General features: G+C 26.1%; 1 protein-coding gene across 1 annotated transcript in view; it reads left to right on the top strand.

The window, feature by feature from the left end:
- Nucleotides 1–15,828, top strand: part of LOC107173662 (putative fatty acyl-CoA reductase CG5065) — a 39,991-nt gene that overhangs the window by 7,059 nt on the left and 17,104 nt on the right. The gene's annotated exons all lie outside the window — the stretch shown is intronic.

Here is a 15,828-nt window from a genome sequence, read left to right as displayed (position 1 = left end):
AGGCGTTATTACGAATTCTCATGTCCGGTGGGTACTTTTTTTATTGCTAATATAAAATGGTCGATTACATAAAACAAAATAGTAATAGATAGCTGGTAGGTAGTAAATTTATAATCATCGATCGTAATGTATTTTATCACCAAATTGAAATTTACAAAAACAAATTAATCGTTATGTGGCAATTAAATCTTATACCACTGTTTGTAGGTATACTTATATATTAAACTATTCATTCGAATAAAAATATAAAATACAAACCTATTTGATTAGATTAAAATATCGCACGTATGTGAGTCTCTGTTTATTTTATTACGATCATTCGAATAGATGGCTGAGTTCGTAACAATTTGATAAGTCAGAAACAAAAAATTGAGATACCATAATATTGTGAAATTGTGCCTATATAATATGATTAATATCGCTGACTCAATGTCAATAACAACCAAAAAAAACACAAGAAAAATAAATGTATAAAAATACACAGAGGGTAATGATGATCCAATGATATCGCAATAAATTATTATGTTAATTTGTGTCTATAAATACAAAGTATTTCTACGAACGTCATTATATTATGTTAGTGTTATGTAAAAAAAAAACTTGTTTTGACTGTTCAGTATGTACCTAATTTCTATGATGTTTTGAGAAGACCGACGTGAATTCAATGATGATATAATTATTAATTTACTATTCTTTATATTTGACTTGTTACCTATATCATAGTGACTGAAGGTTTTTGTTGATCTTTCTTTTTCAGAATAACTTATAACTTAAAACTTAAAACTTAATCATTTCCGATGCATTATGCGTAGGTTGAAGTATTAAAAGTTTTGCGTTTATGAATGAATATTATAATAAAGAGCGTTCGATATAATCTGCAATCAAACATGACAATTTTTCTTACATTTGTTAAATAAAAATGTTTTGCAACTTCTAGGCATATTACAATATTTCGTATAGGTACCATAGTATTTACAATATTAATACATACAAATACGGCATATTAGTGAGAAACTAATTAATATACATACATTTAAAAAAAATATTTTTTGTAAGTTTTGATTGGATTAATTAGGATTATGAGTATGAAATGTTCACTTTGAAATATTGAAAACTTGAAACTTTCAGCCTTTTGAAATATTATAAAAATATAATATTTAAATATTATTTTTATTTTTGTTTTTGGTATGTTTGACAAAATCATCACTAGATGGTCACACTGATTTTATAACTGATGATTAGTGATTATCGGTTCACGATTATGTTTTTCTTTGATGTTTATAAATTATAATGATAATTTATATTACTAATATAATATACTATTTATACATTATTATATTCATAATATATTAATACAAATATGATATTATATTAGCCCTATAGGCTGTAAATTATAAATTTAAATAATACATATTATACCCAGGATTTAATAAGTATAAAATTTTTTATTTTATTTGAATTCAAAAAAGGAATACTATATAAGGTTTTAACTGATAGATTATTATTATAGGGATTCTGGTTATAACTATTAGACAATTAGTAAGTATTACTAGGTACCTACGTAAAAAATATTTCAATAACATTTCTACTGTAGATTTAAATTAAAATGGTTTTTTATTATTTTTAGAAAAAATAAATATGAAATTTTAGAACCCTAGAATTAATTAACCAACGTGTTTTAAATTGATACCTAACTCGATTGTTGCTTTGTAATCTATAGTCTCTAACTTAAAAATGAATTAAATGATATTATACAGTACAATTTTAAATGTACCTAAATGATGAAATTTGTTGTATGTATAATATACTTACTGCCTACACGACATAGATTACTGTCAAATCAATTATAAGTTATGACATATGTGAAGAAACGGCCAAGAACTTAGTTTAGATTAAAAATATATACTTAATTGCTCTTAGTTAACTGAGTAATGAATGTTTATAGGCACCTAAGTTAATTATATTTTGACTTGTTATTAAATTTCAAACATTTTTATGATTAAATAGCTGTTTAAAATATACACCGGGTTTGAAAAATTGTAATAATATATGAATGAAATATAGTTAAAATAAAATAAGTAAGCTAAAATATAGCATACGATATTGAATGGTAAATATTAGTATTATTTAGTAAATAATGCACGGATTTCCAAACCAACATAATATATATACATATTCGACGTAAGAATAGCTTACAAATACTTTTGTTATAACTAATACTATTATTATAAGTATATTAATTCTTTACTATCAAGTACTTAATTATTATTATTGTATTAATACTAAATAATATTTTGTTATTTTTAATTGTCTAAACTGTTGTATCTGTTTCTTAAAATGTTACAATAAAACAAAATAAATGTACTGACGCTCAAGGCCGTAAAACTGCCAAACAATTTTGGAGGGGGGGGAGTCTAACATTTTTTTAAATATAGATACTTAACACTTTTCATTTTTATGTTAAAAATATAAAATTGTATTACTATCATAATTAAAAAAACAAGTCATTATTGTTATAATATTCAATTTACATAAGCATAATAGTTGATTATTTATATACATATAGACTTATTCACATTCCTTAAAAGCACAAATTAAAAAAAGATAAAATATAAAATAAAATTTTTTGTTTTACTCATTTTTTACAGTTTACTTGAGAACGAACAGCAGTAAAATGAATGTTTTACAAGTGTTACAACATACAAAATATTGTTATATTCTTGTTTCATAATTTTAAATAATTTTGATTAATTTCTGCGACCGACTTTCATATATAAGTTTATATCATCTGTGACAACTGACAATCACCTTTTTTTTGTAACTAGTAGGTACCTAACCGTATCTATTAATCCTAATCTTTATTACGACGCACGACGTTGAAATGAAATAAAATGATAAATTGTATCTTATTTTAAAATTTAAATTACTGCTTTAACGAAAATATACAATTATTATTTAATACAATTTATAGTTAATAAACATCGCTAAAATGTTTCTACTTTTAAAAATGTCGGGGAGGGGGGTCTGGACCCCTGGACCCCTGGACCCCAGTTACGACCTTGCTGATGCGCTGGATGAGCGAAGTGATGCTTAGACTACTATTGATAAATTCAATTTTTTTTTTTTACTTACATGTTTAAAATTCATAATACTTTTCACGATATAATATTACTAAATGACATTGACAAGATTTATTGTTACATCATTAAAAAAAAAATCATTAAGAATAATTAGCAACCCATCACACATGAGTATATCATTATGACTAGGTATGACATGAGTAAATACATATTTGGTCTCATTAACAAAATGAATTACCGTACCCAAATTTATTTGTTCAGTTATAATTGCATTATTATATTGTTTGTATTAAGTATTAACTACCAACTGCGTTTTGTACTAGCAGAGTTGCCAAAAAGTGTTTAGACTTCTTCAATTTTTATTATTTAATACTCACACTAGTTTGTACAACTCAAAGCGAATAGGTAGGTACATTGAATTAATTGTTTTTTTTTTTTTTTTGAACATACCTAGTGTAGTATGTCTACAGATCTTTATTATTTATGGGCTGGATATATTAATAATATAATACAGTGAATCTTCCTTACAATGAATTCCCATTTGATGAAATTTTCTGTTTAACGAATTATTTTTGAGAACCACGACTTTTAATGTTATAAATATGTAATTCCATTTAAAGAATTCCTATATACCTATAAGGAATTTTTTTTTTCCTCATGCAGTTTCGCTGTGTACCTATACGATTAAGGTATATGTAGCTATTGTAAGATAGTTATAAGTTTATAACTTTCAATCACTAAACTCCTAGCTGATTGTCTTACGCGTGGGTGTTTTAAACTATTTATTTACTAAAAATGTATTAATAATATATAATATTTTATTTTCCATCTATATTTATATTCTTAACTCTTAAGTTTTAATTATAAAAATATGATGTAATGGGAACGGTTTTAAGTATTCATTGCAAAATAAGAGTATTTAGAAAAATTAATTAATTGGTTGTTACGTTGGTTAGTGTACAAGAATATTAAAAAAATAATTTAACTTTCTATTTTTTTTTTTTTTTTAGAGCATTCTTAATTTTTATATATTTTGCAAGTAGAGGATATTAGAACTAGGGATTTTGATTTTATATTTTCGTTAAAAATCGTTATGGTACTACAATTTGGTAAAATAATTGCGTTGAACAGAAACAAACATAATTTTTTTGAGAGCACACTTTTTTTTTATAATATAACAGACGGTTTGATTAGTTAATATAAGATTTAATATTCAAATAAAAGTATTCAGCCAGCTGCGATATCTATAATATAAATGAGATGCAAACACATAAAAATCTCTCATACACGTCGTTTATTTATTCAAGCTAATAATAAGATGATATTCTATATTATTTCTGTAATATTGTTTTAATAAGAAACACTTTCAAATTATGACGATGCATTCGAATTATATTTGGTACTTTTAATGAGTTTTAGAACGAATTTTGTGTGGGTATATTATTGTTGTAGGAAAATTCATAACATAGTCATACCATACATTACAACCTACATAATAATAGTAATAATATTAATAATAATAATAATAATAAAAATAAAAATAATGTTAATGTTGTTATTTGTTGTACGTAGGCGTGCAGACAGGTGTTTATATAGACATTTAATTATTTATATTCGGTTTACGGCTGGTAGCGATACCTGTCATTTTAAGTACCTACCTAATTCAATAGTATAGTTATTACTACCTATGTAGTTAATACAATTGTAATTTAATTATAATTTGCCTCGTCTTAGTCGTCTTCTTTACATGTTGTCCAATACCATACGATATGCATTAGCTTCATAAACATATACAGTAAAAGTGATGCAGTAACAGATGTGGTTTTACTGGCGTTACTCTTCGTAATTTGATGGTTTTAACATTTCTGTTTTAATTCACTGTAAAATGATTTTTTTTCAACGTTAAACAGACGTGCGTAACCCCCTCAGATCAATATTATATTTTAAATAATTTCCAAAGTCCGTAGTTATAAAGCGGGCCTGCACAAAGTTAGTCTTTCCAATTTGAATTTTCATTATATAACACTGAAAAATTGTTTAAAAATATTTGGAAAGTGACTGCATAATTGTTTAATAAATTAGTTATGTTGGTAGTGAGAGGGTGAGAACTACACACATGTGTCAAACGATCCTCTTGAAAAATAAAATCTTGAAACTTCTAGTAACACAAACATCTGCACTATATAGCCTACCTAATCCGACAACCATCACTCATATTATAACGCGATGATATTCTATTATATGATAATTTCACTGCAGGATACACATAACTTATTATTATTTCTGGTTTCACTTCGTTTAATGTGTTTTTATTATCTTACATTTTACACTTCATTCGACATTCTAATGTAATTTACAGTAAATATAATGTAAATCAAAGCACTACAAAAATGTAATCCAACAAGGCAACAACATTATATTAATTGACTTAAGATCGCGTTAATTTTAAAATGATACGAATAGGGGTTTGATAGAAACGTGATTAAAGACTTATTTATAAAAACACAAACGACTTTTTTCAATTATTTTTTGTTCAACGTATTTATTCAATAGATATAGGTATTCAATCGAAATTATATTTTATTAATATACAATAAAAAAAAAAGCTAGGTAATTAAGAATTTATTAAAATATCCGATATTAACTACATGAAAAATATAAAATTATTGTTACATAATTAAGATTAAAATTTTGTTGAAAAAGAGATGGGTGACATCTCTTTAATTTTGATGAATACAGATGGTGACAGCACTAATTTTGTTTTATTATTCCATTGATATACAGTCAAATAGTCAACGGTAACTTCTTACATTTTAATTTCATATATCTTGTACAATAGCAGAAAACTTTATATTTTATCTAGAGTATAATATAATATTTAACCATTACGCAAATTCGCAGATTAATGAGATTGTTATAATTATGACACACAAAAAAATTCGACTGTGTAAGCTTAGTGTAATACTGTAATGATTTTATGTGGTGGAGGGGTAGGTCGGATTAAATACAACATAATTTACAAATTAGCACAATTATGTTTGAGGACTTGTGTACAACATATATTTTGAAAACGTATCGTAATAAACGTTCTCACTTTGTTTATCAATCATGATTTTTTTGTTCTTTTACTTATAACAAAACGTATCAAATCATAAAAAAATGAAAACTCCACCAATAAAATGTTTTAAATTTAAATTATAAAAAAAATGAATCTAAGAATATTCCTTAACCAGTTTAACTTTCATATACCTTTTAGTTTATGATAAATAATAACACGTCATCTATACTATACTATATATTAAATTGACTTGGTAAAACTATAAACATTTAAACCATATACAATTCAAAACTTATATGTGTTAAAAGACCAACTTTAAGGTTTGAATGCAACTATATAACAAAATAATTTTGAAATATACAGCTAAATTCATCATTATAACTATCAAATAACTTTGTGATGATTTATGTATAAATAACTTAATAATTATAACCATTGAAAAATATATCGCTGAAAAGAGGGCTTATTTTATTTTACAAGTAAAATGATAATAATTGCGTACTGCATTTTTTTCTGTTTTAATTTACATTAAAAGAAATGCAAAATATGAAAAAATAAATTTAAAACACTCCTATAGGGCAGAAAACTGTTTGAATTTTTACATCTATCAAACTGAAAAAATAGTTTAAAAATGTATTCAAAATATTAGTGTGAAACAGATTACATGTAGGTACATCACACGCCATTTTCGTTATATTAACATAGTCGACTGTGACGACAACAATAAATATTTACATATAATATTGAGTTTTATACTCAATATTATAATTAAATTATAGGTACCTACAGCTTATGAAAGAAATGTTTTTTGAAATTTCATGTCTTTTGCTTTGGCACATAGAATCGAAATCGAAAAATGTCACTTAACGAAAAAAATTGAAAAATATCATTTTTCTCATACAAGATTCGAACTCTATATACGCGCTTATCACATGATAGTCAGGTGCGACTACTCCTGAGTATTACTTCAAGCGATAATTTAAATGATAAAGAAAACTTATTTTTAATAATATACGAAAATAAAAAATGTATAAATATAACATAATAAAATAAAATAAATTGTATACCGATAGCAGTCATGTCTTTAGTTTTTATTAATTGCCCCATAAACATTACCTAGGTATGTGCTACATATGATAGCAAGGACAATAAAGACATAAAATGTCATTGCAGACTCGTATGCATTATGTTTTTTTAGAAAATATTAAATATGATACATGAATAATATGCGTATGAAAAATAAATATATACCCTTTTTCCCTAAGATTGATGAAATATGCATTTTGAATTTTCGGTTTTTAAACTTGCCATTGTATAGCTCAAATTTCTAGCTTTAAGCTTGGTATGGTTAAACATTGAGAGCATATAGAATAATATGTAACTCTTACAACTCTCGAACCCTATATATCATAATTATTATTATATCATAATAACATAATACATACCTAATGTAGATAAACATGGTATACATGCAGCGCATTATAGAACGGCACACCAAAATATATATAAATTTAAATATATTGTATTGTAATGATATTATCAGGTTAGGATAAGTTATATACATATTTTGTATACATTACATCCCAAATCCTTAACCTATACATATGCCATACACATTAAAAACACAAACACACACACATTGTTATCGATTAAACATTATAATAATACGTACATTGTATATTTTAATCAATGGCACTGTACGTCATACCTATCTTGTTACGTCATCGTATACGGAATAGTTGGTACCATAATGCTCACGATCACGTTTATTTCATTGTATAAAAATATAATAATACGTGTAACGTGTGGGTAAGATATAATATAATATAAGATTATTATATATACTGGCCGGTGAAGTGGCGGCGGCATCGTGTACAAAAAATGTAATTTCTCTTCGTCAAAACTCGTTATACTGGCCGGCGTGGCGTTCCGTTTAGTTTTCGACTATGTTTTTTTTCCTTCGTTCCTATAATGGTACACCCAGTACAGTTGTGTATTTGATGAAGGTTGGACAAATAAATGATACATTTTAAATGAGTTGTGTTGATACGAACTTTTTATACGATTTTAAGCTAGTAGTCCAATATAGTTAAGTTAAGAGTTAAATAAACGGAAACCAACAATAGGAACATTTACATACTTGACTATAATTTTTTTTTTATAATATAGCCCCATTAGACAGTTTAAACTTTAAAATAATAAATATCATCGACCGCAGGCAATACATTTGTTGCATAGTGCATAGCAGCAATAATGACTAGGTAATAGCTGTTAATAAGAAATGACTTGCTTAAGATATATCAGCGTATTATATTTATTGTTTTCTCTCGCAATATAGATAAAACATATTTATGTTAAATCGTTTTTCTTTATGATTTTTGAGCAATATTTGAGTGAAGTCATTTGTTGTAAATTTTTTATAATATAATATTTTGGAAAGATTGACATACAATTTTTATTTTGTTACCTACTAAAAGACTTTATATTCAACTAAAAACATATTTAAAAAAAAATTATAAATTTAAATGGATACCCATTCAATTGTCTTGATACTATATATTTAGACAAATTTATATAGGTTATAAGTGATAATATTTAGTCAGACTTAAATCTTAGAAATTTAGTTGTACAATAATATTTATATATATAAATAATTGCAGTGCGAGTGTATGCTTCACCTGACGCCATCACTGTGATGTATATGGTTCGACGTAATGTCCATTTGAAAAACGCGTGACCTAACTGTCGAGATGTCCTTATCAAAAAAAAAAAAAAAAAATGTCAAACGCGTCACTAATTAATAATATAAATTATTATGCACAAAATGATTGGTTTAGGCACCCTGTATCCCTCGCTATATACACACTTCGTATTATAATATTTTGAAAACAAGTCAAAGATATGCGACCGTCGTGGATCACATATATGTGGTGGTTTTTGTTTTAGCAGTCGATGTACATCGGCGGCGGAGAAATGACAAAATACGTAGTTCCACGTGGTCAGGATATTGTGTTTGTGGGAATAACAAATAATATATATAATTATTGTAGTTTATAGGGTTATCGAATTCGAGTATACCGATTGATGGAGAAAGTAAGCACCGAAAACTTGTAATGCATATTTTTTTGGTTTTATACATTCACATGCCATTGAGCCGTGGATGTAAAATAAATAAGTTTGATATCAATCCGTTTATAGGTAGCTGTATAATATTATATTGACGAATAACAATAATAACAAATAACATGGGCGGCACTCGTACAATATATTTTGTTCGATTCGTAAATACGTCTTGCACTTACGTATCGATTCCTTGTGTTTCTGCAAAACATCTTAAAAAAAAAAAAAAAAAAATGTTTTTATTTGTCTATAGGAAGAAAAATATTATACTTACTCATTGAATTCGACAAAGTTTAAAATGTGATACGAAATACAAATACTTTATACAAAAAACGATCATAAGTTTATGATTTAAGTCATACCAAGTGCAAAAGATGGCATTATCCTCATTATAATTGGTATATAAGTTATATATCTCCGGTGGGTGTCTTTGAATTTGAAAGCGGTGATATATCATTACATAATATTATATTGTGGTTTATCCAAAAATGGCCAAGGTTTAGTCCGGACTGGGTTTGCTCGCATATTATTATATTTTGTTCTCTGATATTTTTTTGGTTTTTACGACATTTAGAATAGGTACATGAAATGTGAAATTCTCTAAGATTTTAACAAAAAAATTGAAATTTTAAATCGAATATTAATTGTTCGTATAAATTCATCCATTATAAGAATATTGTGATTAAATTAATCGACATTATAATATTCTATGCTAATATTATAATAATATGCAAATATTATGATTACCTACTGGAGTTATGGTGAAATCGTATACAGTGCAAAGTGGTTTTTCGACAAAATCATGTAGATTTATTCGATGAATAGATTTCGATTTCTTGTTCTGTTAAAAATCTTCAGAGCTATTTATTACTTTTATTTTATAAACCTACATATTAATTTTGTTTTAAAGTATTATATTGTGCCTGTTGATCATTAGTCCATTATTTTCACATGAACAGCATATACTTCCAACAAGATATTTTCATCAATCTGGTCATTAGACACTGTACCAGGTGTTTATTTTTCGAAACTTACCTATATGATTATCTCGAGCGACCTTTATTTGAATATTTAAATATCTGATATGCAAGGCTCGTTTACTGATATTAAACTTCCGATGAATCAAATATAAGTATACTTACCATTACCACATCTGGTTGACTCTATATTACGGAAAATTATACCGTAATTTTTATTATACATTTTTAATTATATGATTGATGATAAAAATTCTATCGACTTATCGGAAGTACCTACATTTAAGTTGTTTAACTATAACATATTTTTAAGATTTTATATCTTGTATGAAATAAAAAAACGCTGGGTGCTCCTAAAATGTATTGCCTATTGTTAGATTTAAAAAAAAAAATACTACATTAATGTATGTCTGTAAAATAATATTTAACAAAGCCTTCAATTATTTTCAATGTTATGAATAGTAATAATAGCAATAGTAATAATGAAACATATTATGTCTACTATTGTTAAAAGGAAATTTAAGTCAAGGCAATTACTTACACATATCGAGGCTGCCATTATCTGTCAAAATTGTATAATTGATGACTAAGTTCTATACTTATAAACGAGTAAGGTAATAATATAAATATTACATATTATAATTAACATAATGATTCTTTCCAGATAGGCAGTAGGTACCTACTGGCCACTGCTACAGTGTTGCTTGACTTAACTCATTTTATCATTGACAATTTATTGTCTTGTGAACAACTGATAGGTAATTTTTAATAAAAAATACCTAGTGTACCTACATAGATAATCAATTTTATCGAATCGTGTTATAATATATTATTGTACTAAAACGCAAAGCATCTAAAACAATTTATATTCTAATTAATTAAATGTATTATTGATTATGTTATATTAACTATATAATATAATATAATATAATTATTGATAATATCTGTAAGTTAAATATTTATTTTAGTTGTTTAGGTATAATATATTTAAACATATTATGCAGGATAGAATTCAAATATGTTTTTTTACTACCTATTGGTAAATGGTAACTAACCACCTATTATACAAAACTCTATTATCAATATTATAACAATCAAAACTTGAATTGCAGATGATACTTATTGTAACATTAATATTTTAATTACACATTAGTAATTACATAAAACACCTATACATATGAAAATATTTAGACTCGGCAAAATGCCGAATAGTATGTCATGTTAAATGAATTAAAGTGTGATACTGGATGTTGCTATACCATCATAAAATATGAGATGGAACCGCCCCCCCCTCTTCCCAGATTATTATCCATGTATTCATATGACCATAAATCGATATAGATATATTGAATCGTACTTTCCGGTTATAAATATTACATAATATAATTAAATAATTTTTAAAGTTCTCGAAAATGTTCAAATTAGAATTGTGTTATGTTGATTTAAAAAAAATCGTATATTACGTATTGTTGGGCAAGAGATTGGAGTAAAAGTAGTTAATTATATATCCGATTTATATTTGAATTTAAGCAATATTAGAGATTTTTTTATATTATACATTATATACAACATACTTTCTGCTACTTTTAATGAGCATATACTACGACTAAACTCTATTAACGGCCAGGTTACCAAAAATTATTTTAACAATAGTGTTTCTACTGTTTTTATCAAATTCTGAGCGGAGCGAGGAATGTATTGATTTTACCCATGATGTGTGTGTGTTTTTTTTTGTGTCTGTCATCACGTTTTGAGGCAGTAAAAGTGCTTCGATTTTCGACTTCAGTACCTCGTTAATTTAGAAAGTGAATCTAATTAGTACTTTGGGGGGGGGGGGGGGTCAAAAGTAAAAAATTCTCAATATTTTTCTAAATAATCGGGATAGAAAAGCTTGAAAATTGAATACAAGGCTCATAATATATTTTTACAATAGCAGTTGAAAAATAAAATAAATATATAGTCACAATTTCTTTTATAAGCATTCAAAGTTTGAATTTTGACAACATATAATACATAATAATCGTGAAAATTCGCAAATTATTTTAAGCTAGAAATTCATAAAAAATTTCTTTTTAAATCTAAGATTTGAAAATTTTTAATTATCTATAATAATATATCCTAGACAGATAAACCGTCTCCGCTCAGAATCGTTTTTCGTATACAATGATATATCATTGGATTCAAATTTAATCCTATCTATTACAGTAACCCACTTATAGTAGGTTACTGTACAGCAGAGTGACATTCACGACTTACCCGCTTTTTTTTTAAAATTATTGTTCTCTATTTCTTAAATAATTACTGAGAAGTTTCAATTTTAACCTCCTAAAAGTACCAACTAGATCCAATCAGGAACCAAAAATCTCAGTCAAAGCTTATGATTGAAGCATTTTTTATACTAAAAAAAGTGTTTTCAGACAAAAATCAATGAAAAATGCACATCGTTATAAAAACTTAACATAAAAAACTTTAATCTAATAAACTATTATTAAAATAGTAATTATTTTTAAATTTGATGGAACATCCTAATACATAAAATATTTCATCTATGTCAATTTATGATGACAAGTTAATTAGATAAAGGATCCATTGTTAGCAAATCAAAGATCTATGTTTGGCTTTTAAAATTAAAAAAAAATCACTCATTTATACTTAACTTGACACTGTTCAAGTTGCAAAAGATTATTTATACAGTGTTCAACGGCACTTTATACTTTAACTTATATCATTATATCTTAAGTCATAAAAATATAAAATGTATCATTCGAATAGCATACGGTCTTGTTCTCGACAAGTTTTCAACCAACCGTATTAATTTCAACGAAATTCAAAAGTTATCTGTTTCATAAAATCACAGACAGCGTACCTATATTATATTATTATAATAATATTACTCTATCATTTATATTAAGTGAAATAATATACAATAATATCATAATACTCGTAAATATAATAGTTGTATTGATCGTATCAACGTGAAAATGAAGGGGAATATTTGCAATCACCGCATTTAATATATTATTATAATATAAGTCTGTTATTGTTATTGTTATTGTTATTATAAACATTCCTTAAGCGGTTCGTAAAAACATTAATAATCGTGCAATGGCGTCATATTCACTGTCACGTTCTATTTCATCCAAACACTTGGCAGGTTTACTGGATAATTTTCTTGATATTCCATCACACGTGATTTGATATAAAAATAATAATATTATCGTCCTTGTAATCACTCGCGCGATGCCTAATTACTCAGTTTATATACAAAAAAGTACCGTTTTTTTTTTTTTTTTTTTATTCAATACTTACGACCATCGCGTTTTGTAATTATTATAATTATACAATATCGTTGCACATGAGTTCTGTAAATTATATATTATATATTATACAGGTAGTACACTCACAGTACGGCCTAAATAAATCTTGTGCTATAGGCCGTTCACCTCATCGCAGCCACTGTTTTCAACGGTATGTTTACGGTTTGATTAGCCAATACCCAAACTATGTGTATACTGTAACTGTACATAATATTTGTAGGTATAATATTATTTAATATTAATATTCTGAGTGATTGACTATACCTGTAAGTGACCCGTCCAATAAACATCCAAATATGAACAAAAAAATGTCATCATTAATATAGCATAATATAAGCAAAATTGTTTTATTATTATTTATAGATAAATAATGGAATACTCCAAATGTCTATAAAAACAGCAAAAATATTTTGAAATTTGTACCATGTATTGAAAATTTTAATATGAGCATGTGTTGATAATAGATAATTTTTGAACATTCTCGTTTTTCTTAATATTTTTTCTTTTTTTCAATTATCAAGAACAGTATTGAGCTTTTTTTCACTCAACTTTCCCCATCTTTAAGTACCTACTAAATAGATTTACTTTTAATAAGGGGATTCGATACCGATCGTTTATAATAAGGAGCTGAATATAGGCATGTTTGAAGGCAATTGACATAGTGCATGCGTGCGTGATGTATATTTGTATTTGTAGTAAACGATTATTAGTATGAGTGCCTCCACCCACCCACTAACTACTACAGCCCGCTGCATAATGATATTTTTTATTTTTGACTACGTACCAGCACACGCGAGATAAACATTATTTATTTTTTTTTTTTGTCTTAAAGTATCAATCTATTGTTAATTGTACAGACTGTTCTACTAATCGGAAACAAATTCTGAAAACATATATGAATTCATCATGAAGTTTTGTTGAAAGCAACTTTCTTAAATTTTTTTATTAATTTTTTTAGCTCAATATTTTTTTTTTTTTTTACAATTTGAAATACACAATCTGTACAACATAGCACAATAAGTGATATTATATGATATTATAATAGTAGCATGAATATTTTGATCTAGAAATCACCCATTGATGACACTTGGCTGGGAATTTTAGCTCAATATAAATATTATTTTAAAATTCTTCAAATTAAAAATTTCAAATTAAAATTTGAAGGATTCAAGTGATCATTTCAAAAAAGTTGAAAAGTTATTTTCAAATAAACTTCATAGCGAATTTAAATATGTTTTTTGAATTTGTTTCCGATCATTAGAACTAGTAGAATAATCAATACAGTTGACAAAATATAGGTAGATATATTTTGGTAGAAATCACAGCCGTATCGAATCCCCTTAAGGAAAATACATTGAAGTGCAAAATCTAAGCATTTTTACCGCTACAAAAAGTGATGAGTGATAACAGATAGGTAAACACTAACATAATCACAAACACACATAAATATAAAATATTAATACGTTTATCGCTAAGAATTAACAAAAAAACTTACTACAAAATTGGAAAACATCTCAAAATCACAGTATGCATTGTTAATTATACGGATTGATGTGTATTCTAACTATGTGAAAAAATTCAATAGATAATTCTATTGGATGAGTATTAATAGATTTACGATTTCTATTTGTTAATAAATAAGGAGCCATGGGGAATTCTTGCGACAAAAGTGTTGTTTTGTGAATTATGATACAAAAAATAACAAATACATTCAATAATGTGTCGCGCAATATCGTATAGTCTATGATAAATTGTATTGTAATATACTTCCTACAACGCGTATCTATGTCCAAATAAAATTGTTGTAATTCTAATTAAGTTTTTGTTTGTAAAAAAACGGGTAAGTAAGTGGATGTCGCCCTGCAGTACAGTAAGTTACAAGTGGGTTACTGTAACGGATGGTATTACATTTTGAATTCAATGGTGTAATATCATTGTATACGAAAAACGATTCTGAGTGTAGACGGCTTATCAGTATAAGATATGTTATACGTTATACTAAATTAATTATATTGTTATAATTAAAAAAAAAAAAAAAAACGTCGTCCGTAATTATTTAATATTATAAAATCGTGAAATCTTACGTTTTTTCTCCTTTAACCATTTTTATTTCGAGTACCATTTCGAAAATCGAAAAATGACCTCTCTAAAGTACCAGCTCAAGAACATAACCTTTCAGAAAAGTTGCTATAAGTACTTGATACTTTTGAGAAAGTTTAGAGGAAAAAAAAGTGTTTACAGAATAAAAAAGAAAAAGAAATAACATAATTGTAAAA

The sequence above is a fragment of the Diuraphis noxia genome, unplaced genomic scaffold (assembly GCF_037042655.1).
Source record: "Diuraphis noxia isolate RWA-SAM2 unplaced genomic scaffold, SU_Dnox_SAM2 contig0001, whole genome shotgun sequence".
Lineage (NCBI taxonomy): Eukaryota > Metazoa > Arthropoda > Insecta > Hemiptera > Aphididae > Diuraphis > Diuraphis noxia.
This window is presented reverse-complemented; position numbering and strand designations above follow the sequence as displayed.